The 26,598-nt window shown below is 37.8% G+C and overlaps 1 protein-coding gene across 3 annotated transcripts in view; it reads left to right on the top strand.

Annotated features, from left to right (window-relative positions):
• peak1 (pseudopodium-enriched atypical kinase 1) overlaps nucleotides 1-26,598 on the top strand; it is an 85,735-nt gene that overhangs the window by 32,275 nt on the left and 26,862 nt on the right. For 2 of the 3 annotated variants that reach the window (XM_044125397.1, XM_044125399.1), the window contains exon 3: nucleotides 14,823-14,902. The gene's annotated coding sequence lies outside the window, so the exon portion shown is untranslated. Of the gene's footprint in view, nucleotides 1-7,730; nucleotides 7,789-14,822; nucleotides 14,903-26,598 lie in introns of all 3 variants that reach the window. The other variant, XM_044125398.1, reaches the window with a different exon arrangement.

Here is a 26,598-nt window from a genome sequence, read left to right as displayed (position 1 = left end):
TTGGCATTCGCTGCTCTCAAAACTTTGTCCTTGTCATGGAAGTTGATCATGATAGAGGATCCACGTCCAGTGAACGTCTCAGAAAGTTTGACAGAGTGTGACCGTTAAGTTTTTCCTCGCCATCACAGTTTTTGGTTTCCTGTACTGTGTTTGTGGGACTTGCAGTACTTTGTAAATGTCTGCTGCGCACCTTTTTCAGACCTCTCCAGGTCTAATCAGTTTCACCTCTTATTACCACTTGACATTTTTAATGGGACAAATTGAAGATAAATTATTAGATTATTGTGATATGATAGGTTTTATTAAGAATAGCATAGTTTCATGCAGTATTTAGCCTGCAGTCAGCTGCAGACATAACAGACAATTTTCCAGCTTTAGTTTTAATCAGCATTATCTTCATGAAGGCGTTTCCATAGTACCAGCAGCCGTGTTTCCATTGACCAATTTGAATATGAAAATAAATTTGCTAAATGTAAACACGAGTCGCTTGTTAATAAAAAATGTTGACGTTATGATGAGATGAGATTTTTTTTTTATTGGTTGTATTGAAATTACTGTATTTTGCAAAACTGCAATGGAAACTTTTTCTTTGCATCAAACGAATCACATGGTCAGCAACCAGATGTTACCACTGGCAGAAATGACAAAGTAGACGACGAAAAGTGGTAGGAAGATGACGGCACGGTGTGTTTTGTAATGGCTTATCATATGAACAAGCTTATCCATGTGTGATTTTAATTGTATTTTTTGTTTAATGGAAACATTACAATTTTGAAATTATGTTTTTTTTCGACTTTGCAGAATATCAACTAACTTTTGGGATCATTTGCAATAGGAACACAGTTAGTGTTTCTGTTTCTCACAGCTGCTTTACAGTATTTCACGTGTATTTTCATCAGCCAAATTGTTGTTTTTCTTACCAATGGATAAGTTTAGTGAGTGTTTTTCATCCATTTGACCTGTAGTACTCATTGATAATGGTCAATGTTTGAGGAACAATTAAAAATCCATTATTTGAGCTTTGAAAACTATCGTTTTTATATTTGTAGCTCTTGTATATTTAATGACAGAGAAAAATGTGTGAAGTTTCACTTTTTATGCTTTTGATTCTTAAAATATGAGGGTAAGAGTTAAAAATGTAGGTAATTTGACCCAAAATGTCCTTATCCTGGACGTCAATTATCCAAATTCTCCTTGTACTTCTTTGTACTTTTCAACCTTGCACCTCACTCTTCAGAGCTCTATGTTCTCAAAAGGGAGCCAGACACAGTTGCCCTGCTGGATAATGGTTTTTCAAGCCTGGCTCCATGTATGCATACCTGAACTGTGAGTCAGAATTGTAAACTCAGATTAATTTTGCTCCATTTTATCACTCTCACTGCTTTATTCTCTGTGATCTCGTTAGGCTATCATATATCTGTCTCGACTAAATATTTTATGATGCGATGCCCTCCTCTGGCTCCAAAACGTGTCAAAGCTGATCTGTCGTCATTCTGTTTCTATTGCTGTCCTTTGCCCTGCTTATGGGAAGGAAAGGGCTTTTTCTGCTGCTTTTACTGTCAAACAGGTCCAAACGGCCATCTGAAGTGGTCATTTTATATCACTTCATCTTCTTAAGAATTACAAGCTCCATGTCTTGTGGCAAGTTTTATTACCCTTTAAATTATGTATAGCAGTGTAACACAAGTAATATATGTCTCATGTCAGGACAAACGATTCAAACTCCTTTTGAAGTACATTTTTAAAATATTACTTTGAACTGGTTTTATGAAGTAATTTTACATTAGCAAGCCACCGTAGGAATGGTTTTAGCTAATCTGTGTTGCTGTAAGAGCTGCTATAACATTTAAATCCAACGCTGATATTACTATTAAACAATAATGCAGCAGGAAAGCATTTTTATAAGATGGTAAGAAAAATGCTAATAGTATTGTAACAGAGGAGGAAGCAATTAAAAGTATGGCAGAAACTGGACACTTGTACAGGCTAAAGTGGTAACAATATAACACAGCTGGCTGTTGTAGGATGTTAGAAAAGCAGCAGTTTAAGTCTAACAAGCTATTCCTTTCAACATAAGGTGACAACTTTTCTTCATATTTATTCATTTGTACCCAGTTACATTTATTGGGTAAATATTTGCTCGAAATGCAAGCAAAATAGTTTTGAGATAGCATTGTGAGCTAACCCCGTCCCCTCTGTATCACAAAAACAGACTGACTTGTACAGGTTTCTAAAGATGTTTTTATTGAATTAATGTTAAAATATCTTTTTTCCTATTTATTCAGTGGATGTAAGCATCAGCCGATTATCAATCCCACTGAATTAAGGAAATCAGGGTTGAGAAATCAGCTGATTATCTTGGATTGGTTGGATTGCTGTTCAGTGCAGTGTGGTGTTCAGAGGATGAACCTGCTTCCAAAGGACAGAATCATATTCATGTCTAACCTTATTTTTTCAGCTCACTTAATTGTTTTTATTTCATAGTTCGCATTTTGTAACCTTAAAACTTCACGTCACTTCGCAGAGTTGAAGACTTCTTCATAGTTTTAAAGAGGCTATGCAAAAGTTCAGGCTGTATTTGAATTGGTACCGAAGATAACAACTGACAGCAACTCTTAGTTAGCAGCTACAAAGCTCATATTTCGCGTGTATGGCACTGCATGCAGAGGCCAAAACAATCCAGTGCTTTGCTGTTATCACTTAGTGTCAGTCGGCTCCCCGAGCTCAACCTCGCTGACGCAGAAGCCCTTTCATTCGCTTTGATCTCGTTAATAATTGCATGCCATGCAGCTGAAAAAGAAGGGCAGATTTAAAAAGCAGCAGAATGCTGCAAACTGATGGGGATAATAATAGCGGGGGACTTGAGACTTTTGTGCTCTTTGAGTTTTTATCCACTATTGTCTGTTCAGCTGTTTTAGCTCTTTGTGGTAGTTATGCAGATGGTCTTCGAGTTTTATTTAAAAAAAAACAAAAAAGAACAAAAAATAAATAAAAAAAATTTTTAAACCAAAGACGGTAATTTGAATTTTTGTTTTTTCCACTGCTCTTTTTGGTTGAAGGTGTTTTTGTGATTTTATTTTTTTTTCCTCCCTGACAAATAAAAGTAAAAGACATGCTGTCCTCCACTGTGTCCACTCTGGAGCAGCTCTTGATTGGGCTCATAACAGAACGAACGTCAGCTGCCTCGGTGGCAGAACCAAAGAAGAAAAGCACCAACCAGGGACACAAGCAGGCCAAGAAACTGGACTGTTTTTGTTTGTCATTCTCCTTTCCCCATTTAACATTCTTCCATTTCATTGTCATCACTGAAACTCACACTCACCTGTTGAGTTATTCTCGTAGCGGCAGCAATTTAAATCCTAAAAGCTCTTAATGTTTTCACAGGGAGTCAAAGGCATACTGGGGCTGCTATGGTGTGTACATTGTAATAAAAGTGTGTATTTTTTGAGTCATGTCAGATCAGATGTTTGCCCGATCAAATTTCATGAGTTTTTTTCCCACTCTGTACAGTCTTTCCTTAAGCTAGGAGCAGGTTGCATTACACAAATGGAAAACTTCAGCAGCCAAAACAGTCTCATTCGCTACCAACACCACCATAAAGAGTAAAAAAACTGTCAATTTAGATTGGCTCCACCAAGAAGTTTGTTTCTGGTTAAATGTAGTAAAAATGATTATCGGTTCGAAAGTTTTTTTTTTTTTTTTTCTATGGATGCAGCGATGTGAAAAGTTTGGGCCGATATTTGATGTTAATATTGCCATTTTGGCCAATAACCAATATTTAAAGATACTACCCCTTCGACACGGTGGAAAAAATGACCTCACCACTAAGATTACTTACAGGAAGTCCACACATCCTTAAACTCTATAAAAGTGTTAAGTTCATTTAAACGTAAGTTGACCTTAAAAACATTAATCCCAGGTCTCAAATTCTGACGAGGCAGGACTATTTTATACTATTCTACGTATTGATTTCTTTTCTTATGGGACTTTTCTATTAGGTAGAAAGTTTGAGTTGCGCACAGAAATCTTTATTGAGTTCTCTGACTCGAGACGGTTGAGGCTACTACTAACTAGCAACTAATATACGCAAGCTAGCTTTTTTGCATGTAACATGGATAAGTTCAAATTTATAAGCAGTTGACTAGAAGACTTGTTGGCTGTGAATATTTAGCTCAGACATTTCATTCATAAAAGTCTTTAAGAAAAGTCTTAATTTCGGATTGATGAAACACGCATGAACCCGATATTGATGTTATCGCCGATATGTAAATTCTTCTGTTTTTAACTTACTTGCTATAAAATGCTACATGCTAAAAAATTAAATAAAACCTTTTCAGTTATCAACAGAAAAACTCTCATTTTTTTATAATAGCTTTTTGCATGTTTTCACTGGTATTTGAGGTTAGAGGGCCTCCTTGTCATCACCCTAATCTTTAGTTTCCTCCACAGATTCTCCATGATGTCCACACATATGTGATGACAAACAAGTTCAAGTGGAGGATGTGGTTGTGTTTTCTGTGAGTGTGTGTGAGAGCACAGATGACAGGAATAGTTATGCATGAAGTTTTGACTCGCATACAAACACAGAGCTCACATTCACAAATGAAAGAGGGGTGAACCATAATGGGCAGGTTGGCCAGATATAGGCCAGATATAATGGTGCCTAACCACAGGCATTTTTCCCAGAAGCAATCTGACATTATGTGTGGTAACATGTGGTTTGTAGCAGCTGACTCACTGAAGACCGAAAAACTCAGGTAACCTCTGAAAACAAAAAAACAGCACGAATCTCTGGATCCTGGATGTTTGGAAGATAAACAAGCAGGTCATAATTAGACAACTATTCTGTTTTTCAGGAGAAATTTCAAATATTTTTTCTGTCAATGTTGAGGAGCTGTATAATGCTTTGAACATCTGAGCACTGTTCAGTTCATAATCTGAACATAGCAAAATACTGCCAACCTACTAGTACCTGCAACCGTAAGGTGATGAAACAAAAACAATGCATTTTAAAAACAACATATTCTGTTATTTCCACTGCATAAAACCACAACAGAACACATTAAGTCAATACAAGCCTGTTTGGTTCTGGGCTTTCTCCAACAAGTAGCGCCTTATGGTTTCTGTAAATCAACATCAGGAAGGAAAGCCCCCTTACTATCACTTGAAATGGAGTGATTGGATTGATAACGTGTCCCAGGATTTATCTTTTGTCCGATCCAAGAGGACTAGCATCAGTCACCACAAGGCCTACAAAGTGTCTGTGTTTCTCTAATCCATCTCCCAGAAAACACTTGCTTCTGTAAAGTATGTTTTTCATTAAGATGGCTAAGCACTGACAGACGTCAATGTGTTGCACTCAGCCTCCTACGTTGATTTAAGCCTGGGTTTTCTTCTGCCTCTTTGAGGTTTTTTGTGTTATTTTTTTTGTCTTTTATGCCAACAGCAACATTTGAAATGCAGCCCTACGGGAATATTTCATTTCCACTTCAACCCCAATAAAAAGTCGGCGTCATTGCAGAAGTTGCTGCCTGTATTTTTTGCACATGTTGACCTCGTGTGACCCTTCCACCTACTGTGACCTGACTCTTTATTTTAATATCGACCCTGCTGTGTAAAAAGCCAGATGTCAGGTGATGGGGGCGCTTACCCCAGAGCAGGTCAGCCGCCCACTGCTGTCACAGCTGCATGCACACCACCTCCAGAAACACGCCCTGCTTAAAGCCAAATGAACTGCCAAGGTGCCGCCGAGACTAAACACCAGAGAGGCTGGCATCCATCAGTTGTCTTTGTCTCCAAAATGTTTTGAGTGTTTCAGCGAGAATTCGTCTGGCTTGTTTCGATTGGAATGAGAGCGAACATTTTGATTTACCGAAAGACTTTCAAGTCTCACAGAAGTGACGAACTGTGGAGGCAGCAGTGGAAACTTAACCGACAAACCATCTGTGGGGAAACAAAACAAAACAAAAAGAAAAAAGATTGGTTTTGTTCAGACTGAGCTTGTATGTGTTGGCTCATAGGTTCCTGACACTCTGAGGGTTATCTTGATGGTATGCGCTTAAGGACATTTCACAGAGATTTGCTATATAAATTTTTAAAAATATTTTGTCACATTAGAACAACAAACATTAATAATAATTTTACTTTAGTGGGTATTTGATGTGATTAGATCTACAAAAAGAGCCTCCATTTTGCTGCATAAAACAGCTGCAGATGTATTGGGTTATTTTTTTTTTGTTTGTTTGAGCTGCGAATTTTAAGTCTTGAATTCAATCAATTCATGAAAACTGTTAATCACAGAGAGTGTTGTAGCTGATCCTGTCGCAATAAGCACTTGAATTATAATCACTTCCAGAAAGGGAATCCTGTAAAAACAAAATGGTTTACCCTAAAATAAAAAAAGATACAATCCACATTTATCAATTATTATAAAAGGAATAAAAAAAAAAAATCTCTCAGATCCAGTGCTTGTAAGTAAGCCTGTCACAATAAACAATAAATCAATTAATTACATGATAAACTAAAAGAAACTCAATAATTTTATTTGCATGATTTATCGGTTTTCTCTTTTTTTCTCTCTCTTTTTACCAAAAACTGAATGATAAAAGTCTTCAGTCTGGTGTTTTGGTCTCAACTATCCCTTTTTTTTTTTTAAGATAATTTTGTCTTCATAATTTATTTTATTTGTTGTTTTTCTTTATTTATTTTGGATATTCCAAATGCCTTCAGGTTCCAGTGTTTAAATGTCCATTAGAACTTCAAGTTGGTCTTGGAGAACGTGTTCTTGTGTTTTTATGTTATTACTTGAAAATGTTCTCAACAATTTTATCGTTTATCTCGATACGTTCTGGGGCAATTTATCGACAACAAAATTTGTCATCATGACAGGCCTGTTTGTAAGTTATAGTAGAGAAAATAACTGAGCTGTAAACGATACCCGACTGCGTGGCACTACAGTGACGGCCCCCATAAAATCTCTGAATTTATTTCTCTCTGCTTTTTGAAAACTCTTTGTTAGCTCACTCCAAACATCAATCAAACATCCTTCAGTTCTGATAATAATAATACTTTTCTTCACTTGTTTCATTTTTATTCCACGCACCTCGTCAGAGACGTACCGGGTCACATTCTCTGTCTAGACTCTGTATATAACAAACCGTTTTGGCTGCCGACACATCTATTAAATTAGCATTAGGCCGAGCAGGAGCTGCTTGTGCTTTAATCCATATCACTGGCAGGCGGACAGCTGCTCCACTCTCTCCGTGCCTGTGAGATGTATGGTTAACAGGCATCATGGAACTGATAGGGCTCTTTGGGACTTCAGTTCTGCTGGGAGGATTGCTCTTAGCCTCATTCTTTCAGGGGTTTTTTTTAGTCATTTTTTAATCCCCTCTATGCAACATGAGGAGTTAACAAGCCTTGGTGACTGCTAAAGGAGTTTGGTGGACACTGGGATTGAGCGTGAGCTATAATTACTACCAGGAAGGGACTTCCATGTCACGTCTAGCTGACTTCGTCTTATACTTCTCTTACCAGCTTTACCTTTTAAGTTTTTCAGCTGTTTACCCCTAAAACAAAACCTGCCTTAGTGGCATTTATTATTTTTTTCTCCCAGCAATTTTTTGTGCTTGTCTCGCTCCACATTCGTTCCCTCCCTTCATCGTTGCGTCGCTCTTAAGCTCTGCCTCCATCTCCTCCTCTCATTCATGCTCCGGCTTCTTCCCCTCCAGGCTTTTCATGTGGCTCATTCATCCGCCTGACCACAGACCGGATTCACACCAGCGCTCTGTGAGTAGCGTGCTTCCAGTTTGCGTCGCCGTCTATGTTTGTTTCTCGTCTGCCGAGCCTCCACCAACTGTTGCCCCCTCAGGCTTTCTCGCAGGGCCACATGGGCTTGCAGACGTAAGGCTTTAAGAGATTCCCACAGAAATTTCCTTGAGTCCTGGAGGAAGGGGACTGTGCGAGAAGCAGCAGAGGTGGAGTCGAAGGCCTGATAACCTGCATCACCGCTGTCAGAGGATTAGACTGATGGGACACCCTTTAATTTAACAGGATGTGTTTGCGTTGGACAAGCTGGCTCACATTTTAATGAGCGCACCTCATGCACAGAAAAGCTGGAGTTTAAATATTTGTTCAAAGTGTCACTTTTAGGCAGCTGTTGGATTTTTGGGTTTTATTGCTCAGAAAATTGTTTATCCTGAGATCCACGCATGGCTGTTTAACAGCTTTTCTGATTTGGTTTTATAAGAATAATATGCTGTTTGCCCTATGATAGTACTGAATATATCTTGGAACAGCGGATTCTTCGGAAAGGCTCAGTAACAAAGCAGTGTTTGGTCACAGGAATTATGTTTCTTCTGTCTTTTCTTTGACATTTTCTGCACATTTCTCTACCGTCTGTAGACAGGATGGATGGATGGATGGATGGATGGATGGATGGATGGATGACTTTCTACAGTCATAGTAAATTCTAATTTTACACTTTGGAAAGTGAAAGACGGTTTCGTACCAAAGCAGATTATTTGTTGATCCTTTTTCCGTGAACACAACTGGTAGTCTTTATAGCGCAGAAACGGACTTACTTTTTCACAAATAATAATATTGATGTCCTAATAAGGATTTTTATCTCCTTTATTTTTTAAATTATACTATTGGCACTTGTGGCCTTTATTACCAGACAGGAAATGGGCAAAGAAAGAAGGGAGGAAAACATGCAGCAAAAGTTTTATCACTCCAGTCTTTCTTCTTAGCTGTATGAGGGAAAAAATCAACACACACTTGTGATGCCTACCACGTCTCAAAACTGCTCACTATTGGATATCTGTTTTTATATATATGTATGTATATAGAGGAATTAATGAGTATGTTGTCTTCCTTGACTGTTTATCTGTTTTATAGAGCAGAAAAGTTGGTTGCCAGTCAGTTTATCTCTCTGTAGAGATTTTCTGTGCCCTAAAAATAATCCAGGCACACTTTCAGGCTAAAGTGTTGATTGGCATGGTTTCATACCTTTTTTTGTTCTTCACTTCACTCATGTGAGCACCAAGAGGGTAAGCCAATGCTAAATGAACTGACAGGGAAACATTTGGATGCCGTCCTCTGCCAACAGTGAGAGACAAGTGTTGAAGCTTTGCCTTTTAAATTAACAGAGGGGAAAAAAAACAGGTCGCAATGCAGTATTTTGTAAAAGTTTTGTGACCTTACAGAAACCTGATGAGATACTCATGAACAAACATTTTGGAGCTGGTTTTGTTCTGTATTTCTACTTCTTGTAAATATAAGATAGAGGGTGGGGGGCACATATTTTTGTGAGTGAAGGCTACAGCATGCAACAGCCAGCTCCCACAAGTATGGCTCGACCACACTGATTTCCTGAGGTTGACGGCTACTCTGTGATTGCCCTGTAATTTAACAGGCCTTGAATCTTTTCTGCATGCTGTGTGTTCACACTAAGCTGCAAGACAGTTTTCCCTGGTAAACATTTCTTTAAATCAGAGATCCTTCCTGATTGATGTCTCTACTTACTGGAAACTGTAGCAAAAATGATCAAATTATGACTGCTCAATCTTCAAAAATACATTGTCATAAGGAGAAACTATCCAAAGTTCACTTAGTTAATTGAGCAAATGAAAGTAAAAAGTCATTTTTCAGTAAAAAGCTCTAGATGTATTTTCTTCTTTTTTTGTTGATACGGCCAAGTATGTTGGTCAGCCACATTGGTTGTGTTGTTGTCCGTTTTAATTGTCAAAGATACTCTAAAAATAGTCAAACTAATCAAACTTTCAGTTGGTGCTTTTAAGTCTTTAGTCAATACGAAACAGAATGGGCTTGATATGATTACTAAACAGAAAAATCAGAAAAGAAAGGTTTGCCACAATTGGCCAATACCATTACACTGTTAATTGATATATTCCATCATTCTCTTTCAAAATTAAACATTTTGAGTTTATCTTTGTAGATATCTAGATGGGTTTGTAGTTTAGTTTAACGCCACAGACGTTCTGCTCTCCGGCACTCTTTTTCCCCCCCATTTCTAACCGACTCAAAATTTCTCCAAGGTGGTTTACATTTCCCAGAGATTACTTTTGCAGTAACATCAGCAATGGTGTCAATAACCTTCTCAATTTTAAAAATAAAATTGTCGATTAGATCACTCAGAGAAGTACAGGAGTGCATAGCAGTTGAAGGAAAAGCCTGACTAAGTTGATTGGCAGTAGTTTCCGTAATGCATCTTTTTGAAATTACTTGTGTATAGTTGTCTTTTTGTGCAGGGAGAAAACTGTCCCAAAAAATACAAAAATGATCTGAAAATGCTACATCAAGCATTACAATTATAGATATAATGAGTCCTTTAGATATAATAAGGTCCGAAGTGTGTCCATGATTGTGTGGGTTCCAAGACATGTTGGATCAGTCCGTAGTTATACAGGATCTGGAGTAGCTCTTTACTGCCCCAATCCAATGGATTGTCGATTTGAAAATTAAAATCAACATGTAGTTTAGATCTACATGTAGTAAATAATGTAATTGCAGGTGTAGGTCATAAAAGTCAGACCTTAAAATGTTAACCAAAATTTTAACATATACGATTTATGAAAGGCAGCTGTGGGTCAGAAGCCACCAAGGCAGCTGTGGTATCTGAGCCACGACGTGACCTAGAGACCTTTTGGTCTCTGAGTCACCTGGTGCCTCCTGCTGTGCCACCTGCTGTCCTCTGCCAACTGTGGCTGTGGGTCAATGTGCATTAGAGCCACAGCATATTCAACCTTAAATAAATACCCAACACACACTGACGCAGGAATTCTTCTTAAGTCAGCTCAGTAGGATAAGAATGATGGTACTGCCTGAGCCAATTAGTAGCAACTACTTGTAAGAGGCACATCAGTAGGAGGTCCGGCTGCAGACCACTTGTGTGTCCTTTGCTCCTGAAGCATTTTTAGAGAGAGCTGAACTGCACCTGCTGCTGCAATAAGCTAGATCAACACCCACATGTTGTCTTTTTATATATTTCAGCTCACCTGCTTGATTACAAAAGAATTTGTAAAATCCCTGCCAGATGGAAGACTGGCATTTTCAACATGCTTTTAAGTAATGATGCAAACAAATAATTGACTTATGATTCATTGTCAAAATTAGTTCAAATCAATCATCTAATAATGCCAGCTTAGACCTTCTTTTAGTGTAGTAGTATTGCTGCCATCCTGAAGAGGGCGCTGCTGGTCAATCTTAGGTGGAGCCAGTTGATACAGAACCAAAGATGGGGGAGCCATACCAGAACAGGAAAGAGAAAGAATCTCAAGTCCAGCGTGGGATGCAAAACTCACTTTAGGCTATTCTGTTTTGAAATATAAATACTTGACAGGTTCCTTTAGTTTCATATTATTTTTTTTAAAACCTTGAACATTATGAAAAATGTAGTCCTTTATGAGATGGAAAACGATGCTCGACCCTGTTCATACAAGAGAAAACTCAAGTTTTTAAGAAAATGGCTGCTTATCAATTAATCATTAGTCGAGCATTTAGATCAGTCAACCCTATATCAACTCAATGAACACAGTCTATCATTAAGTAATAGACTATGAGTTTAATTTTTATATCTGAAAAAGCTGTTTCAGTTCACTCCTGTTGCGCTGACCAGTGTAGAGAGTAGTCTGAAGAGGGATCCTTATTGAGACAAATAAAAAATCAATTAAGGAAATCAAATTTCCTCAAACTGTTATATTTTCTAGTGTCAGCGGTATTCATGAATCCATTTTCAGAAATACAAAGGTGTGTTGAAGGTATGGATTTAAATTGTGACTGCTTGTGTGGCATCAAGCATGCCACTAAGCTCTGGATTTTAAGTGACGATTTGTCTGTGGTGCTCCACCAAGCCATGTTGTTGTGTAAAAGCTTCCTGTGCCTCGTTGAACTTAACCACAGACGTCAACTATATTGAACACACCATGTTTAAAAAAAAAAACACAGGCTTTCAAGACGGGCTTACTCTGTAATCTCTGACATTATCTAGACCATTAACGTCAAGCTTTGAGAGCCAAACTGCATTTTGTAACTTTAAAGCGTGTGTTGCTTGTAGGATATTTTTGGAACCAGCCGAGCTCACTGGCTTGCACTGTACAGTTTGTGGGCCATTGAGTAAGACAGGTTGGTTAGGTATTGTTATCATGTGATGTAGACTGTCCTTCAAGCAAAAGATGGTCACTTGGTGGATCTCTTTGCAACTATTGTGTGGCTGACCAATTGTTGAACTTTCTTTGTAACATTTATGTGCAGTAGTAGTACGTTTTAACTTTATTTGGACTGCCTACTGTACTGTGACAATACAGTAGACAGCGTGTAGGAAGAGGAGCACGTCAGGATTTTTAACAGCATATTCTACCTTGTGCCTTTTAAATCTCAGTGGAAAGGAAGACTGAAATCACTGTGAAACTGTAAGACTATATTCCAATTTAAATAGTGCTATGCCCGATAGAGTGGGCAGCGTTTACCTTTTTAACAAATAAAAACATGTTTGCAGTAAATCAACACTGGAGGGCTGGGTAATAAGGCCAGCTAGGAACTTAATTTTCCTGAATGCACTTGGAGATATAAAAACAGCCATAGAAGTAGTTAGTACATTTATTTTAAACCCCTTGATGCTTTTGAAAATAAAAATAAAATCTAAATGCAGAGACACAGAATTAAAAGCTGACTCATGAGTCTGAGTATATGCCGTTTAACAGTTCAAACTGCTATTATTGCCATCTGCTGTAAAAGCAGCAGCGATGGCTCATGGTGTCCCTGGAAGGAGTCGAGGTAATAGCATGCTAGAGCTGTGAGTACTGCTTAGGGGAATTTAACAGGTAGCAGATGGACTACTAGAACCAGCTGTTGTTTATGAGGCGAGAGGGAGACATTGTGGTTTAGAGTTCAGAGGCAAGGACATGTGTGCAATGGCACCTGTGAACAATTTTTACTTTGATGGAAATCTGCTGAGGTGTGCAAACCAGACAGGGTTGTATTGATTCACTACATCCTCTGAAGAGGCCACAGTAGTTTAAGACAATAACGGTTTGATGAAACTGCTTATAGTCGACATATTTCTGTCTGTTCTGTGTTATAATATGTTTTATTTTGTAACATTTCATAGAAATAAGGGCAAACAAGTTGGCATACAAGCCACTTCTCAGTGCAGCCCTCGTAAGAACGATTGCAAATGGCATAATGGAGGAAAATTGTTGTGTTCCTTAATTAATGAGTGATCAGAATCGGCAGGTCAGGCTTTTTAAAGATCGGTAATCGGTCATCGTCCAGAAATCTGCTATTGGTGCAGCCCTCTGGATTGTGCTGTAAAATAGAGCTACGTGTCTGGAAAATACATAACACTGCCCCTTTAAACGCAGTATTGTGCTTGTTTAGAAAGTTATACAAGGACTTTTGCGTCACAAAATGAGTTATGACTGTATTGGAAGCTAATAATCAAATATAATCTTTGTGCGCATTAGCCAGATGCGGTTTTTCTTAGGTGCCTCACCCTCTGTTCACTAGATATGCAAATAAGCAATAAAAATCCTGTTTTTCAAATACTAATATTTTATGAGTTGTTGTTTTTTTCTCTGAGTTCATGTGTTGCCCCCAGCTGTTGCCACCCAGGGGGGTGAGCCGTATTGAGAAGCACCACAGGAAATATGAACACGTACGACCCTTTTCTTTTTTTCTCCTTCCACAGATAAGGATATCAACATTGACGTTTTGGACATTTGTCTTACATACAACGCAGCTTTCAAAGACTTTTTATCCATTTTTTAGTTCTTACAGTAAATTTTTCTCATTCAAAATAATCTAAATTGGCTGTTACAGAGAAGCCAAGGAGATGCCTGCGGTTATTTTCATCGCAAATAAAATGTCTAATGTGGAACATTAAAGCAGTCGTAAAAAAATAGGGTGATGCTTTTTTTTGTTGTTGTTTTGCCTTGTTTTTCTTTTGTTGCATAGCAACCCACATGGAGCGACTTACTTTGCATCAAATACAAAACCTCCAACTGATCCTACAACAAAGGAGGATAGGATTCGCTGACGGGCTGAGCAGTCTCAGTTTGCCCATGAAAAAATATGTCTTCTCTTCACAGTTGGCATTAAACCCACCAACTGGATTAGGAAAGCTGTTACTGTCTAGTTTATTTTCAGCACAGTCGCAGCAGAACAAGGCAGAAACGAACACGGCGCAAAGACACGAGGCGCTCAAAGTGACGCATTACACAGAGCATTGTGCGTTAAAAATCAAACCGCAATAAATATGCATTGCATTTAGTCTCTCTTGTGTTTTCTGGCTTTTCTGCATACAGTGAAGACAATGCTCCTTGAATACTAACTGTGTCAGCAAATCTGACAGCTGTGTGATAAGGCAGCGGTGCTTCTCCAACGTGTCGTTATCACACAGAATTGGAAAGTAATTTAAAACAGTATTTTAAAAAAGCATATTCCATATTTTTGTACTTAAAAAGATTAATACATCAAAATTTTAAGCTGGATTTATTATCAAAACCCTCTCGGATAATTTACAGTACGGCGAACTGTGTACAGTGGAGTAGGGTGATGTGAACGTGACCCGACATTTTCATAAGAAGCAGGTTCGTGTCAACTTTTGCACATTTGTGTCGGATATCTGATAGCCGTTATGTAACGCCGCGCCTGAACCGTGACTGGCTCTGACAATAAGCTATGATCTGCTTCACGTCAAGCCCCCCCCTCTCTCTACTTCGTCTTCATTTTTTCTTTTCACACTTTTCATCTCTTTATCTCGAGTAACTCTGCCGTGTGTGTGCCTCTCTTGTCATCTGTAGGCTCCAGCTGCAAGTGCTCTCAGCTCCATCATCTGGGACTCCATGGCCGCCATGGCTACTGCTGCTTGATTCATTGCACAGTGAGTAGCTTCTGTTTTATGTGAGAATGCGTGCGTGTCCAGGTCTCCCTGTCCACCTGCGTTTTGTCGTGTCGGTTCCTTGGTTGTTAGTCCTGGAAATGAGCCGTGCATGCGCGTTCAATAAGCTGTCAAAGCCTCACTGTGTCACTATCAAAAAGGTTTTTGTCATCTAAATTTGTCACAGTAAAGTTTTTACCTGTGACACTGCAGTAAATTCTTATTCTGTCCTTGAAATAAACTAAAGTTATAATTTGAAGTTTAAAAAGGTGAAAGAAAAAGTTCTTAAAGGTATTAGAAATTAAGGCCTCAAAATGTGTTAATTTCTGCTTTTTTAAAAATTTCTTTTTGTCTTTAAAGTTTGCTGTAAGTACGCTGTTGAGTTGAGTCAGGACACTTTCATACAGCAGCAGTTTGAAGTCAGAAGCCTTTTTAGATTTGTTGCGAGACTGACTGCTACCAGATATCCTTCCTGCCCCACAATGACTCTTTGAGGCAGCTGTGATGTTACAGCAACATTTAATTTCCCTCTGGAATAAATAGAGTGTTTTTAAATTGATCTGTACAACATGACGTAGGTACAATTTTATATTGTGTTTTACCTTGTGATGAACTGGTGTGAAATCTCCACTAACCCTCATGCGGTCTTTAGAGATATGCTCTTCTGCTAGGTTTATTCTGTGTGGGTCGTTTCGGGAACTAGCAGTCTGATGGGACAGCCCCCAATTTTCCACAGCGTTTAATTTGGAAGAGATTGGTTCGTAAAATATTCACAAATAAATTAGAACATATTGTCACAATTGTTTAATATAGTGACAAAATATTAGATTCCAACTTCAGGGATGACAGTATTGTTGATTTTTTTTTTTTTTACTATATTTACGCTGATAAATAGACTAAAGTAGAATAAACATAGCATATAATGTAGTAGAAACTTTAGTGCTGCTTATCTGAGGTCAGAGAGTGAACTATATAACTATAACTATAACTATAACACTCTATAAATCAATGTGTACATTTATCTATTTAAATCTTTTGGATGAGACATAAACATTTTTGATTTAACACAGGCCCACTAATCTAAGGTAGAACTCCCTAGTGCTTATGACACATAAATCCTTTTCTGTGTTTTACCTGGAAGGGAGAACGGTGCAGGATAATGTTGAAATTCCCCATCTCTTCAGCCATCTTCGGTATCAGTTACTTTCTGCGTTGTTTTTCAGAACAGCAGTGTTGTTGTTTGCACCTCTTGGTGCTTGAGGAGCCTGCGGGCTCCACGTTTCCACATTCGCATAATAGAACGTCTTATTTCTGCAATTAATAAAATCCTCCTGGATTCCCAGTTTTCATTTGAAATGCCTCAACAGCTGTGATTTATTTATTTATATATTATTTTTTTTTTCTAGATAATCCGTGACGTGAAACAGAGTCTGTGTAAAAACATATGGATTTTGTTTTTCCCTCCTCCGACAAAGTCTGTCAAGTTTGAAAATGAGTTCATAAAGGCTGCTGTGAAAACGTTCCAAACTCAAGCCAGATTTTCGGATCAGAACCACCAATCTCCAGAGAACACTTAGCAGGGCTTGGAAACAAAGTCCTACTTAAATCATTAGTGGAAAAAAAAGGGCCTGTCCCACCATCACTACCAGGCTAATGCTGTCCAAAATCATAATGAGAAGGCAGAGAGACATTCTTCACTCACAGAAACAGTTTCTTTTTGGTGGTGGTAATTGGGAACTGTTATCAAATCTGTTCCCTTGTTCTATTTTCTCCCAGAGTTGAGAGCTGTTGCAGAAAGAGCCGTTTGTTCTTTGGAGAAAGTAGGACAAGCTTCTCCAGCTTCATTTCAGTCAGAGCTCATGTTTCCTGTAGCTTCCTGAATATTCCACATATACGGCATAATAAATGTTCTCCAGTTAGACCAAGTGTGAACAAAATCGTCTTTAATGTTTTAATTTCTTGCATGCATTTGATGGGTTTATTCTGTTTCTCTGTACAGATAGATCTCTGTAAATTAGAAGAGTTATTAAATCTCAGTAATCCAATTTAGCTCACACACACACACACACACACACACACACACACACATGTATATATATTCATGTTTCAAGCACTGATTCTGTTCATTTGATGAACGCCAAAAAGAAATCCTGGTGACTTGGATAGTGACCGTCGGCTCATCTTCATCGTTGCATTTAGTATCTCTTGTCTTTCTTTTATGGTGACCAAGAAGGGTCAACACAACATCAAAAGCCATAACAGCAAAAAGCCGCGTTGGAAGTTATGCTAACACGTGATAAAATGGAATTTATTCTAAAACAGTATTTATGCTAACACCAAATTTGTGCTAAAGCAAAAGTTATGCTAAAACTGAAATTATGCTAAAATGGAATTCCTTTATCCCACTTTAACACAACTTCCATTGTGGATTGTGTTGTTGAGTTGTAGCTTTTGCGTTTTTCTGACCCTTCTGGGCCACCGTATCTCTATAAGCTGCTATAGAGAATTTATGGGATTTAGTTTTTGCTAATGAAATACTTTGATACCCTGAGCATTGAAGCAGATGTCTGTAGTTTTGTCAGTGCAGTCAGGTCCCAAGTCCTGCTAAAAAATTAAATTGGTATTTCCATAAAGCTTGTCATCACTTGTGAACCTTTTTCGTTTTAACCTTAAATTTTCCTCCACTCCAGTTTATTTGCCTTCATAAACATCCAGCTTCTTTAGCAATGAAGTTTGGTGTACATCCTGTCTTCTGGACAAACGTCGACTGAGCAGTGTTCCTCATATCTCTGGTGTCCATAACATGGCTAGAACATAACGTTACTCTAAAAATAGTTTATTTGTTGGTTTTGGTCTTCATCTTTTGTTCAATTTGAGATCGATTTTTTAAAAATTTTCTTTAAATGAAATCCACTTTTTGAAATGAACACTTTTGTGCAAACTGAATCCAAGTGAATTTTAATTTTTAAATAAGATTATTCTCCTGAATGAACTTTAAATTGAGATTGAAGTTTACTGGGATGCATCTTTATCCATTAGTGTTTTAAAATACATTTAAAATATAGAGTACCACTTTGAACTAGAGCTACGTGATATTTTATTAAGTTTATAGATTTTCTGTTGGGATCTTAAACAACTAACAGACCTGATGCCAACCCATTATGATAACAGAAACGGTATAAACATGTCTAAGACAACAGATATCGGGGGGAAAAGAAAAACTCATGAATGCAAGTTTTGCAGTATTGAAAGCAATGCTGTAGTCATTTATAACAAGTGTATCAGTGGGACTTTATGGCCTTGAAGCCGTAGGAATTTGCTGTGATCCCATCTGATTGCTATTCACTGCATCCCCACTGGCAGTCTGAAAAGATCCAGTTCTGCTCTTCTACCGTTCATTTTCCCTGATGGACAGCACGGCTCTTTTTACTACAGTGTGGAGGACAGGAAGAGAGTCGGTAGTGAGAAAGCCGTCATGAGCTTTCCATAGCCACTACCCTGCAGCCCCGGGCTAATCTGTGTCATTTTTACACTGCAGTGTGCAGAGTGTTATTGAATATGCGAAGCTGTGTTTGTGTTAAAGTCAAAAATACTGTAAATTTGTTGTTCTGTTGTTTATGGGTTTTTTTTTCTGGAAAAGATATATGTTGGAGAAAATTTAAACTCTTTTACAATACACCAGCTAGAGCTGCATTTGTTTGAAAATAATTTGGGGAACAGGATGTCCTGCATCCTTAAAAAGTCTTAAATTCATGTATCTAAAACTTAGACCTTAAAATGTATTAAATTCATTTAAAAATTAACTATGAATTCAATGTGTTATTCCCAGGTCTTACATTTAGTCAAGGACTATTTAACCTCATATATTCCATGTATTTTTGTTTTTCTTGTGGGACTTTACAGTCAGGCAAAAGTTTGAGTTGCTCTCATATTCCTTGCATTCTGACTGAGATAGTTGAGGCTACTGCTAACTAGCTGCTGATGTACCCCTTCTAGCTCGCTGTCTAGCTAGCTTTTTGGGGGTCTATCATAGGTAAGTGCAAATTTATCGCAGATAGATGGAGAAAGTTTGTACATTTCTGTGGAGACACAGGTCTTAAATCTCATTCGTAGTGGTCTTAAAAGGTCTTAAATTTGAGTTGGTTGTTTGGTTGGTTATTCCAAAAAGACAGTAAATGTTAATCAGAACTCTAGAAAAAACATTATATGTAAAAAATACTGCTTTTACACATAGCTGTCAGTTTTCAAGTGTATTTATGGAATAAGAATGGTTTAAAAAAAAGTAAATATTACTATTTTAACAACCACTTCAACCACATTTTGTGTTAAAGTGATGTATGTCACCAAGATAAATCACTATTTCCTCAAGGGACCTGGTCAAATGAATATGATTACTTTGAAAAATAGTTTATTGATTTAATATTTTATTAATTAAAGAAGAAAAAAAAATCCCATAATAAATTCTCTTGACTTCCAGGCTGTCAATGAGAGAAATTTTTTTTAAATGAAAGAGAAAGAATAAGGGTGTTTTTATAGATGACCATAGGAGAATCTGATGGTCATGCATTTCAGGCCATTCTTGCATCTTTTACTACGTTCTGTACATGAATGTAGAAGAATTCAGCATGTTACCACAGCAAAAACACACCTCTAGCAGCTGCTATATCCTCACATCTGATCCCTGGATAGAGGAATTAAAAGATTAAGAAGGGTGAAAAATTAATGCATGCATGTGTATGCAAGTTTTCCTAAGATGTGGTCACAGCTCTCAGGAAAATGAGTGGGAACTGCTGAGTTAGTGTATATATTTTTGAATTTTGTTTTTATTTTATCCCAATCGATACATGCATTAATTTTTAACATGCAACAGTATAACTGGCTCATATTAATGCATCAGCCATCTGCCGGATGTTTCCTAGGAGTGTAGCAGGAATTCTTGGCATTAAAAATTCAAGTTTGTTTTTCAAAATAGTCTTCAGTTCCTGCATCAGCCTGAATTTGTCTAGTGCAATAAGCCTAATATAACTATTGAGACTATTAATTTAAAATCAAAAAGGAACTGGTTCTTGAGTTTCCCAGGTTCTCAAAACACTTGAAATTGGGAAAAGATGAAAAAAGTATGGAGGGTTTTTTTTTTTCTTTTCCTCAAGCCTGAACAACTGTGGGAAAAAAATTGAACTCTAAAAGACTTAATTTCATCTTCAAAGATGTTCACATTGAACCAGTTTTATTTCTGTTAAATTAACACGCTTCATGTTGCTGCATTATGCTTTCAGTTAACATTTTATCAGTCGTCGTTTTGGTTTCTGACTTCATACACTTATTCAAAAATACAAAGAGACATTTCTCCACCCGTTTGCTCTCTAGATAAACAGTTGTGGTTTTTGAAATACCAAACTAATAAAAATAAAACTAATATTTTCTTTTACTTTTAAGTAAAAGTAAAAAAAAAAAATTCCAAGTTGTCATTTAATTCAGGTCTGCATTTAGTGTTCTTCATTCCTTACATGACCAGTCTGGTATTTATAAAATTTGAAATAAACCTGGACAAAGTTAGTCCAGATGCTACAAAGCAGTGAAATGGCCCAAAAATTGACTATAAACTAAGCTGTTCTTTAATTCTCGTTAGAAGCTACAAAGGACTTGTTTTCAAAGAGATTTCAAGTTGATATATTTTTACTTAATGTTTTAAAAACTGCATTAAAGAAATATAGACATTTTAGTCTGGGGAAAGTGTGAAATATTGTAATGAAAATATGTAAGAACTCTATAATCTGGACTACATTTACATCGATTGGTGGAACCTGGACTGGATAATTCTCCACTAAAGATCAAAACATGGATTCAAATCTATGAAACTATTGGGGGTTTTTTAAGGCTAAAAGAAGCTTAAGATCAAGAATAAAAACTGGTCATTTAAGGTCTGTTTTAATGAATCTATAAAAAAACTATTGGAGACAAAAAAAAAACTTGTTTCCCCCCCCAGAAAATATTACTAAAGTTTTATATCTTGTGTGAGAGATTTATCATTACATCTTTGTGGGAATTGCCTGCAATAAGTCTAAATTTGCTCTCTGCTTGGAGCATGTGAAATATTGCACTGCACGTCTCACCTTTATGATTTACACACAGCACCCAGAAAATATTGTTCTGCTCTGGAGGCGTTCTAAAAATACAGAGGAGTCTTTTGGCCGTTAATGTGAACGGGAAACTATACATGCTAGCTTGTGGATGTTTGGAAACAAATCACTTCTGACACACTGAGCTCATGACTCACATGACTGACTGCCTGAACTGAATCAGCTGTTCCTGGGCTTAGAGAGTAAACATGACCCATATTTGAAGTTATAAAAAAAATCATTCAAGAACACACAGTAAAAAGCCGCCACGCAAAGTCATTCCCTTTTTTGGCTCATTTATAGTCAAGTTTGATAATTTATTTATTTATTTTGTCTTTAATGTTCAACACCCCATATCGCCCCCTACTGACAGTTTGTATCATAAAGGTAGGACAGATCTGAACTTAAAGGGAACCAAAAACACAAAATTCACATTTGGCATGTTTTTATCTATTTGGGTTTCTACTGCTTCTAAAAACAGATTAAGAAAAGCCGCCTTAATGTTTTTTTTAACGTGGTAAAGGCATTGCCCTGCTGGCAGCGAAGTCCAGCCCATGACTTATGTTTGTTTTTTCAGCTGGTTTTGCTGCTGTTTGCGCTGCTGGAAAAGATAAGTGTTTTGTTCTTGACTTTACCACCCAGAAACCACTTGCTGAATTCTGGTTGGTTGTGCAGGGGGCTCCACTTCTGCTTTTCAAAGATGTGTGGATGTTTCCTTGCACATCTGTTTGCAGACTCTTTTTTTTTTTTTTTTACATGCGCATGTACACATTGAGTTTGGAGGTGTGGCCAGCAGCAGCTTATCTGAAATCTTATTATCTAAGAATAATTTTGCGAAAAAAATATAATGAACATATTTTGTATAGCTCATAGACCCATCTTAACATAACCTGCTCAAGGAACGTCTGTTCTGGAGTAATTGTCACCTGAAACATTGATTTATAGCCATGTTTCTGGAATGTAAATTCTCCTTTATGGGTTTTACTTCCTGCAACATGAACACTCTGCTGTACTGAAGAGGATCTGATCTGATCTACAACCTGGTTTATCATGAGAATGCAGTTGAAGTAGATAATCACCTTTATAGATAATATCGTATACATGTATCTCCCTGCTGCTACACAAACTTTCCACAAACCCATATTCCTGCTTTCAGAGCAAATATTACATGATGAATCTCAGTTGCATTTCTTTTGCTTGGTGTGTGTGTGGGTGTGTGTGTGTGTCTGTGTGTGTCTTGTTCGTTCGCCCTGTGTGTTCTTTGTGTGTACTGTGACTCCTACGCATCTGGCTCGGTCTGCCTTGCCACTCTGCTGGTGTTTTTCTGGAGGTTAGCGGGTTGCCTTCCCAGGAGACGTCCGCTGGCTCTTTCCCAGGCCAGGCTGCAAGCACTCTCCCAGAGCTTACACAATACCAAATACCACAGAAGAATGCTGTTGCTTTCTCATTTCACCCCCACCTTTTTCACCCCCTCCCTCTATTTGCTCTCCATTTTTCCTCATTTTATCCAAGGTTTTATACTGTCTCTCTCTTAGTGTTTGACTCATGAATGCCTGAAATGATCACATTACACCATATAATTGTTTAAGTCATGCCTGCTGGTTGAGTAACTTACCTTCTTGCATGACTTATAAAAAACTCTATAGACTGACTTGATTAAAACAAATAAATTTAGTGTTTCCTTTGGGACATTATTGCCGCTTACTGTTTTCGAAGGTTCTCTTAGAAAAATTCCTACTCCACAATTTTGTTATTCTGTGATTATACAGAAGTCAAACTGGAGAAAAAGAGGCTTTAACCTGGCAACAGGTGATAACTGAACCCCTCTGTTATGAGTCTTTGTTTTGACAGTAACAAAGTCTTTGAGGATTTGTATTAGTTGTGTTTAAGGTACATCTGTCACTGAATCCTCTGAGTTGAGCCTGTAATGGAGCGATTTAGTTGTCACATTACTCATTACTGTCTGTCAACACAACAAGCTTCAAGATGGCTTCGGCACGTCGTGATTTTTGATCCGTTTTTGGTAAAAAGTCAATTCAGTGAGTCATTGTACAATCCTTGCTTAAGTGTTTATACAGTACATTTAGTATTACAGTAATTTACTCTGATAATTACCATGGTTTATACTTTTTACTTTATTTTTCCAGTTAATAAAGTAAAATAACTGGAGGTGGCATAGTCAGTCAATAGTGTAATCAATTTAAAACGGTCAGTATTGATGTTTCAGAAACGTCTGTATTTGGTAAATTGGCTACATTTACATCATTATTACTATTTCCAGTCATCCAGACCACTCAAATCGATTTTCACTACAGACACTTCCATCCATTTGCACTCAAACACTCAAATTCATTGATACGCTGATCAATAGCAAACCCATAAACAGAGTTGATACAAAAACAAATATGGGGGGGCCATACGAGGATGGGGAAAAGAAACGGTCAAAACAGGGTCAGATGAGGGATGCAAAATTTACTTTACATGGTTCTGATTTGAAATATAGACACTCGACAAGCAGCTTAACACTTGTTAACTTGTAACTTGTTAAACTTAACTCTCATTAACAGCATTTATTCAGCCATGCTGCACGATGAAGCAGCGTTCAGAAATTACTCATGTGCTGCAAAGGTGAGATGACGCACAAAAACTTACATGATGGGGGGGGAAAAAATCCCATGATGGCAGTAAGCAAGGTTGATCTCAAGAGCTGTTGCACTTCATGGAGGGAAGTGTTATCATTCCTTCATTATCAACCACAGATGGTATGAATATCTCTGTTCAAGGGAGAATTAAGAGTTTTGTTCTTTTCATCTTTTATTTTTCTGTCCAGCAACCTAAAGACTCCTGTTTTGTTATATTTTATAAATAAGTCTAAGTTTAACAACATGAGAAAAGCACAATTTTCAGAAGATTTTGTTTTTATTATACAGAGTTATGAATCCTCGTCCATATTCAGCTGTAAAGTGATTACAACTCATAACATGTTTAATTGAGCAGCTAATGAGGGTTGTGGGAGAGAGCTCCTCGAGGCTGGAGTGACATGCGGCCCCTCAGTGAAGTGGCTGAGCTGAAATTAGGTTGAAACTCCATATTGTGTGAAACGATTCAGCCGTGAAGTGGGCTTTAGTTGTGGAAATAAAAGCTTGTTGGGATATGCCACCCACCTCTGGGGTCACACAGTCACATTCACACACTGAAACTTGAATCATGATTCTTTTTTTTTCTTTTTTCAAGAGTAGCTGTTAATTGAGTAAAATGGTTCCACCACACCAGGTAGAGATCCAAACTGTTAGCAGCACAGAGATGTAGAGATGGATCCATCATTGCGTTTTAAAGTTTTGATATTCTTCTTGTAAAAAAAAACCCAACAGCGAACAGAAAAGGATCCTAGAGGATTTTAAGTGCATTTGTTTGTGGAAGTCATGTTGGATGCCGACACAACTTTAAGGTTGATCTTAAAGTTGTCGAGCAATGGAAGCCAAAAGTATTGTCACAAAATCATAATGAGAAGAAGAAGCTGTCGGTACTGCTTGCTTACATCCAGATATACATGTTCTGGCTTTTTCTGGTGCAGAATCATCTCTGAAATACAATATGACGGTGTGAATACTATTGGATTTAGTTCCACATATGGAAGTTGCACAATGCCTGCTGTGTGAATGTGGGCTGATTCTTTAGCATTCTGCCGATTTTGCTTTAAAACATCTCATTTTACATGTCAAATTGCCCAAGAGTGTGAACACCAAAGTGTTTGGATTAAAAATTGATTCTTCATTTTCATCAAAATACATACAGTTTTCTTTTTCCTTTATTTGTGTTTCTTAAACTGCAAATGTAGTATTTTAACTGGCCTGTCTTCACTATCTAACATTTTCAAATATGGGGGAATATAGTAAACAATATATTTTTTATCAGTAAAGCAGTCGATGCACACTACAGTTAGAGCTGATAAAAAGTGACCTTCAGGTTATTAGTAGTATCACTAACCGTAACGCAGCGTGTGCCGCTCTTCCTCATCATGGAAGCCCTCTTTCCAATCAGCAGTAGAAAATCCCATAACCCATCTGCTCATGACTGTGGGTTTCAGCTTCACTTACTCTCCTATTATGAAGCAGGCTCGGAGAGCTCCCACTCTCCCTCAATAAACTTGTTTGTTCCGAACAAGCTCCCATACCGAGCTCATTTCTGAGGAGGAAGACGTTGCGTCTCTGCGGAGGGCTGATTGTGTAAAAAACCTGATGCGAAATTTCAACAGGGTTCTGCTGTTTTGATGCATCGCTTAGTTATTTCTCAGCATCATTATCTCTGTTTTCATTGCGGTTATTGTTTTTTTTTTTTTTGGGGTGGGGTTAACCACTTCTCTCATCTTTCATGTTTTATGGCGCCTTGTACAAGAATCTTTATACCAGAAACCACATTATACATTTACAGTCACAAACTTCAATGTGTTCTTTGGTCTTTATGATGCTGTTTGTTCTCTAATGTTCTCTAACAAACCTCTGATGACCTTGACAGAACAGCTGGATTTATGCGCAGGTTAAATTACACTGTTGGCTCCAGAGTTGGGTAGTAACAACTTACATCTTCTCTCAGGTGGTAGGGGTGCTAGGAAAGTCATCCAGCAGCCTATTGCATTTTTGAGTTAAAAAATATTTAAAATTGACTGAAAATAAGACTAGATAATTATGTGTTAATGGAAGACATTACTAACAATATCTAAACACCAACTACAAAGTCTTAAAAAAGACAAACATAGTAACATAGTGTAAGTAAAGCCTGGTGGCCCGCCAGGCTTATAATAAACTCAGGAAAACCCTGGAAGCAGTGCTACTCTTACATGACTGTAATGTTTTGGTACTTTACCCACCTCTGGTTGGCGTTATTTACTAATTATGTGTCTTCTTGGGGATACAGAAAAGTTCCTGTACTGCTCTGTGTTTTTGGTATTGATTTTAACTCGAGCCTGTTGGGTCTTCAGAGGTGTTGTACTCATCTCAGTGTGGCAGTCGATGCACCCACCAACTGTTGTGTCCAAAAACATCATTTAGACTCCGCTGGATAGAATGTGTCCTCCAATGTAGTCCTACGAAATAACATTCCTGCCTCAAGCACTGTTTTCCAATCCCCTTCTCTCTCTACCCCACATCACCAGCCGAGCAGACGGCACTTCTTTCCGAGTCAGAATCAATTTGACCCGCTGGAAACTGGTGCAGAGTCGACGAGCTTTGGGTGGCGCCACTGTGGCTAAAACATAGGGGTTGCTAAACTCGTTGTGACATCTTTGCAATCATTCTCAGACAACTCCCTGGTGCTTTATCTCCTTTAAGATGAGCATTTTTCTGGCATGTCAGTTCACTGAGCTATAACTGATGGAGGGGAAATGATGAGAAAAGGCCTCGAGTGTAAAGAAAAAAAAAAAAAGCTGAATGGAACAGATGAAAATATGATCTTGGTGTTGGGACGTAAATAGTGGCTTCAAGTAGATTCCTTTAGTGCAATCATTCAAAACATAACTCGATAGTCATCTCGGTGTTATAAATGGATGTGACAAAAGTAAGTATTGGAGTAGATTAATTAATG

Source organism: Gambusia affinis, linkage group LG08 (assembly GCF_019740435.1).
Source record: "Gambusia affinis linkage group LG08, SWU_Gaff_1.0, whole genome shotgun sequence".
Classification (NCBI taxonomy): domain Eukaryota; kingdom Metazoa; phylum Chordata; class Actinopteri; order Cyprinodontiformes; family Poeciliidae; genus Gambusia; species Gambusia affinis.
Note: the sequence above shows the minus strand (reverse complement) of the source record. Positions and strands in the feature narration are given on the sequence as shown.